Raw genomic sequence first — 6,465 nt, forward strand, 5'->3', positions numbered from 1 at the left:
AACTCCGCAGCTCTCTGCCTTGCCCCTGCTCCTCCTTGGTGTCCTAATAGAGCGCCTCCCGATCTCACACTCGGCAGAGCCCTGCTCCCAAAGCGCAGCTGTCCGGCCTTTTCTCCTACCGCGTAGCTCTAAGGGCTTAATGCTGTCGCGGGTCCTCGCCTTCGTTTAGCTGAACATTCAGTGCCCCTGCAACACCGGCTTTCTGCTATTGCCTCGCCTCTCTTCACCGCAGTGATAGCTCGCTCTCGCTCTTGGCAGAGTCCTAGTAGACAATTGCAAACGCCCAGCGATTTCTCCCACGCCGTAGCTGTAAGCGCTTACTGTTCCTGCCAGTCCGCTCCGCTCCTCGCCTGCGCTTTCACCGCCCCACTACCGCTGCCGCTCTTACTCTTGCTCTGTGCCTACCCAGTGGAACAATGTGTCTTACAGTCGGCAGAGTCCTGGTAGAAAATTGCAAACGCCCAGCGATTTCTCCCACATGCTAGGTGGTAGTTCGTAATCTCCTCGCTGGTAATCACATTCCCTAAGCTGCGCATTCACAGCCTTGAAAACGCCGCACGCAGCTCTGCACTTGCCTCTGTTCCTAAGCGTCCTAACACCGGTGTCTCTCGATCTCACGCTCGGCAGAGCCCTGCTCCGAAATCGCAAATACCCAGCCTCTTCTCCTACACCACAGCTTTAGGGCTTAAAGCTGTGGCTGCTCCTCACGCTCCGCCGGTTGAGCTTTCTCAGCCCCAACAAACACTGGTGCTCTGCTATTACCTTAACGTCCTATAGGGTCCCCCAAAATCTCTCTCTCTCTTTCGCTCCGAGCACCGTCGCAGCACCACTCAAACGTTACAAAGGTTGAGGGATTTCTCCCACACCAGAGGTGTGAGGGCCTAATGCTGCTGCTTGTCCTCAGCTTCCCTTGGCTGAGCTTTCGCAGCCCCACAAACACCGGCGCTTTCCTATTCCCTTACCTCATACAAGGTCCCACGCGCTCTCTCTTCTCTCTCGCTCTGTCTCATGGTTGGCCACAGCCCCACAGAAATATTGCAAACCTTGAGGGATTTCTCCCACACAATAGCCTTGGCGACCTAATGCTCTTGCTCGTCCTCACCTTTCCGGTGGCTGGGATTTCACAGCCCCACAAGCACCGGCATTCTCCTGTTGACTTCCCTCCTATAGGGTCCCCGAAGAAGCTCGCTCTTTTGCTCTGAGGACCGTTACAGCCCCACTCCGGTCTCACAAACGTTTAAGGATTTCTCCCCCACCGCAGATCTAAGGACCTGGTGCTCTGCCCAATTTGCCTTGCCTCCTATATCGCCCCCACACCGTCTCTCTCTCTCTCTGTCTCTCTCTCTCTCTCTCTCTCTGTTTGTGGGTCTTGTCAAAGCTGAGCCAAGGGAAGGTGAGTACCAGCAACATCATTGCGCCCTTAGACCTTGTTGCGTCAAGAGGGCTTTGGAAGGTACCCGCTTCATCGTTGTAAGTCCGGTCGCGTTCAGTACACTGGACTACCACGATTACGGATGCACGGATAACGTAGGCACCTTTCGTCTAGTCGTGCTGCATGAACTACCACGGCCACACGTGAAGCGTCCGGTCGCGTTCAATGACCACTATCACGGCTAGACCAATAAATCAAAGCAATTTATTAAAGCAACAGGCACACAGGTTCTTTGGATTACCGGTGGTAAATACACTGACTGCAAGGCACATGCAAATACCAAAGCTTTGGGTCACACAGATGCATCAAAAGACATAAAGGCGCCTCTATGGAGGTTTCTACATTTCCCGGGGAGGCACTTGGTATAACCAAGTATTAGATTCTTACCCAAAGGCGTCCCGATGGGGGTAAGAGAGGCTCAGCCCGTCGACTGATCCCAGAGGTCAGAGTAGCACGCGATGGTATCTTCCCTAACATCCCCTCTCTCTTAGGCTAATTTATACTATTTTTTCCAATTTCCGGCGGAGCTTGAGGGACTCTAGTCATGCATACTTTGTTATGATTGGTGTAAAACTTTCTCGCTTCGTTTTAAAGGCTTGGAAAAAGTCAAAGCGCAGGCTCAGTGAGGAGTGGTCTCACCTTAGAGGCGGGTAGTTTTTGGGATGGAGGTGGGTTTTGGTATTATAATGATATTAACATGAGCAAAGTTCACCAAAAGGACAGCATCTTGTCAAAATCATGACAGCTCGTTGGCTCGGCGTAGCAATTACGCGGCTTATCGGTGCCGCGGCACTCCTCCGAGTTCCCTGATGGCAGAGCTTGGCCGCGATGTCTCCGCACCACTCCGCTCCCTGGGCAACTCCTCTTAGAGTCAGCACACCAGGCTCCCCTGGGGTTGCCGACACCCAAGGTTGCAGGCTTAGGGAACTTCCTGTGGAACAGATGCCGGCTGCATTCCACCTGGAAAGCTTCTTCAATGCTGTGCCTTTTGTTGAAATCGTACATCGAAGTCTAATGTCTAAGTCACCTCCAGCGATTACTCCGCAGGCCTATGGTGCGGGAGAAATGCTGCAAGGTTTTTAATATTTGAGTGGGGCTCTGCCGACCCTGAGAGAGCGAAAGAGCGAGAGATTCTGGGGACCCTATAGGAGGTAAGGCAATAGGAGAGCGCCGGTGTAGGTGTGGCTGTGAAAGCTCAGCTATGGGAAGGTGAGGACCACCGACAGCTTTAGGCCCTGAGACCCATGGTGCGGGAGAAATCCCTCAACGTTCGTGAAGATTTCCGTGACGCTGAGGCAATTCTGAAAGAGATCGAGAGAGAAAGTATCGGGACCATATAGGAAGTATGGCCATGGCAGAGCCCCGATTTTTGTACCTGTGCAAGCTCAGCCAAGGGAAGGTGAGGACCACCAACAGCATTAGGCCCTTAGACCTATGGTGTGGGAGAAATCCCTCAACGTTTGTAGTATTTCAGTGGGGCCGTTCCGATCCTGACAGAAATAGAGAGAGCGTTTGGACCACAGAGGAAGTAGGGCCACGGCAGAGCCCCACTCGTTGTGCAGCTGTGAAAGCTCAGCCAAGGGAAGGTGAGGAAGAGTAACAGCTTGAGGCCCTCAGTCCTACTCTGTGGGAGGAATCCCTCAAAGTTTGTAATAGTGCCAGTGGGGCTGTGCCAACCTTGAGAGAGCGAGAGCAAGCGAGACTTTGGGGTCCCTGTAGTAAATAAGGCAATGGCAGTACGCCAGTGTTTGTGGGGCTGTGCAAGCTCAGCCAAGGGACGGTGAGGCCCACCAGCAGTGTGAAGCTCTTACAGCTGCTATATCGTGGGAGAAATCGGTCAGCGTTTGTCAGTGTTCTGAGGCAACCCTGAGAGAAATAGGAAGTATTGGCACCCGGACTCTGCCGAGTTGAGATACATTTTTCTACTCTTTACGCACTGGGCGAACACAGCGCGGATGTGTTAGTGGCGCTGTGAAAGCGCAGGCAAGGAGCGGTGAGGAGTGGCAAGAGCATTACGCCCTTCCATCTGTGGTGTGGTAGAAACCGCAGTATATTTGCGATTGCGGAGCGGAGCTCTGCTGAGTGTGAGCTCGGGAGACACGGTATTAGGACACCAAGGGACGGGGGGGGGGCAAGCACAGAGCTGGGGAGTTTTCCAGGCTACGAATGCGCAGTGAAGGGACCGTGATTACCAGCGACCACATTAAGAACTGACAACTACGGTGTGGGAGAAAGCGCAAGACGTTTGCAATTTCCGAGCAGGGCTCTTCCAAGAGTGAGACACGGTATTAGGACGGTTATGAGCAGAGGGAAGCGCAGAGCTGCGGTGTTTTCGAGGCTGTCAAAGCACAGCGCAGGGAATGTGATGATCACCAGGGACAACGTTAAGAACCTAACGCCTACGGTGTGGGAGAAGTTGCTGGGCGTTTGCGGTACGGGAATCAGAGCTCTGCCGAGACGGTGTTGCACTGGATAGACGCGGGGCAGGCGCAGAGCGGCAGTGGTAGTGGGGCTGTGAAAGCGCAGGCAAAGAGCGGTGAGGACTGGCAAGAGCATTAAGCGCTTACAGCTACGGTGCGGGAGTAATCGCGGGGCGATCGCAACTTTCTACCGGGGCCCTGCCAAGAGCGAGAGCGAGCTGTCACTGTAGTGGAGAGAAACAAGGCAATAGCAGAGAGCCTGTGTTGCAGGGGCACTGAACGCTCAGCTAAAGGAAAGTGAGGACCGGCAACAGCATTAAGCCCTTACTTCAGCTACGGTGTGGGAGAAGTGGCTGGGCTTTTCCGATTTGGGAGCAGGGCTCTGCCGAGTGTGAGATCGGGAGACACGCTGTTAGGACGCTTTGGAGCAGGGGCAAGCAGAGGGCCGCGTTGATGTCGAGGCTGTGAATGCGCGGAGCAGGGAGCGTAAGGGCCAGCGACAGCATTGAGAACACCTAACGTGTGGGAAGAAATTGCTGGACGTTGGCAATTTTCTAACGGGACTCTGCCGAGTGTAAGACACACTGCTCCTCTCGGTAGGCACAGGGCAACCTTCGAGCGCCAGTGTTAGTAGGGCTGCGAAAGCGCAGGCAAGTAGCGGTGAGAACTGGCAAGAGCAGTATCGGAGCTAAGCGCTAACAGCTGTGGTGTGGGGGGAGAGATCAGTGGACGGTTGCCATTTTCCACCAGGGCTCTTCCAATAGTGAGACAGAGAGACGGTATTAGGACTCTTCGGAGCAGGGGCTGCGGCGTTTTAGAGTCTGTGAAAGCGCAGCGGAGGGAAGGTGTCTATCAGCAACAAGATAAAGAGCAGTAACAGTGAGGATGTGGGAGAAATCGCTGGTCGTCTGCGTTTTCGGAGCAGGGCTCTGCCGAGTGGTGAGAGACGTTGTTGCACCAGGGTAGGCGCAGGGCAGGCGCAGAGCGGCAGCGTTAGCGCGGCTGTGAAAGCGCAGGCAAGGAGCGGTGAGGACTGGCAAGAGCGTTAAGCGCTTACAGCTACGGTGTGGGAGAAATGCCGGGACGTTTGCAATTATCTACCAGGGCACTGCCAAGAGTGAGACAGAGAGGCACAGCAAGCAGAGAGCTGCGGTGTTTTGGAGGCTGGGAATGCCCTTGGCGCTTAATGCTCCTGCCAGTCCTCACCGCTCCTCACTAGCAAGTAAGGAGCAAGTCAGTGTTTCACCGCCACGCTAACACTGCCGCTCTGCTCTCGCCCCGCGCCTACCCAGTGCAACGATGTCTCACTCTCGGCAGAGCCCTTCTCCGATACTGCTAGCGTCCAGCGATTTCTCCCACACCGTAGGTTTTAGTTCTTTATCTTGTCGCTGGTAATCACATTCCCTTCGCTGCGCCTCGGAAAGGCCGCTGCTCTGTGCTGCCCCTGCTCCTAAGAGACCTTCCAACGTGCCTCTCTGTCTCACTCTCGGCGGTGCCCTGGCAGAAAATTGCAAACGTCCCGGCATTTCTCCCACACCGTAGCTGTAAGCGCTTAACGCTCTTGCCAGTCTTCACCGCTCCTTGCCTGCGCTTTCACAGCCGCGCTAACACTGCCGCTCTGCGCCCGCCCTGCGCCTACCCAGTGCAACAATAGCTGTCACGCTCGGCAGAGCCCTACTCCGACACCACAAGTCCAGCGATTTTTTCCTAAACCGTAGGTGTCCGTTTCTAATATTATCGCTGATAAACACGCTCCCTTCGGTGTGCATTCTCTGCCTCGAAAACTCCGCAGCTCTCTGCCTTGCCCCTGCTCCTCCTTGGTGTCCTAATAGAGCGCCTCCCGATCTCACACTCGGCAGAGCCCTGCTCCCAAAGCGCAGCTGTCCGGCCTTTTCTCCTACCGCGTAGCTCTAAGGGCTTAATGCTGTCGCGGGTCCTCGCCTTCGTTTAGCTGAACATTCAGTGCCCCTGCAACACCGGCTTTCTGCTATTGCCTCGCCTCTCTTCACCGCAGTGATAGCTCGCTCTCGCTCTTGGCAGAGTCCTAGTAGACAATTGCAAACGCCCAGCGATTTCTCCCACGCCGTAGCTGTAAGCGCTTACTGTTCCTGCCAGTCCGCTCCGCTCCTCGCCTGCGCTTTCACCGCCCCACTACCGCTGCCGCTCTTACTCTTGCTCTGTGCCTACCCAGTGGAACAATGTGTCTTACAGTCGGCAGAGTCCTGGTAGAAAATTGCAAACGCCCAGCGATTTCTCCCACATGCTAGGTGGTAGTTCGTAATCTCCTCGCTGGTAATCACATTCCCTAAGCTGCGCATTCACAGCCTTGAAAACGCCGCACGCAGCTCTGCACTTGCCTCTGTTCCTAAGCGTCCTAACACCGGTGTCTCTCGATCTCACGCTCGGCAGAGCCCTGCTCCGAAATCGCAAATACCCAGCCTCTTCTCCTACACCACAGCTTTAGGGCTTAAAGCTGTGGCTGCTCCTCACGCTCCGCCGGTTGAGCTTTCTCAGCCCCAACAAACACTGGTGCTCTGCTATTACCTTAACGTCCTATAGGGTCCCCCAAAATCTCTCTCTCTCTTTCGCTCCGAGCACCGTCGCAGCACCACT

The sequence above is a fragment of the Pelecanus crispus genome, chromosome 11 (genome assembly GCF_030463565.1).
Source record: "Pelecanus crispus isolate bPelCri1 chromosome 11, bPelCri1.pri, whole genome shotgun sequence".
NCBI classification, from domain to species: Eukaryota; Metazoa; Chordata; class Aves; order Pelecaniformes; family Pelecanidae; genus Pelecanus; species Pelecanus crispus.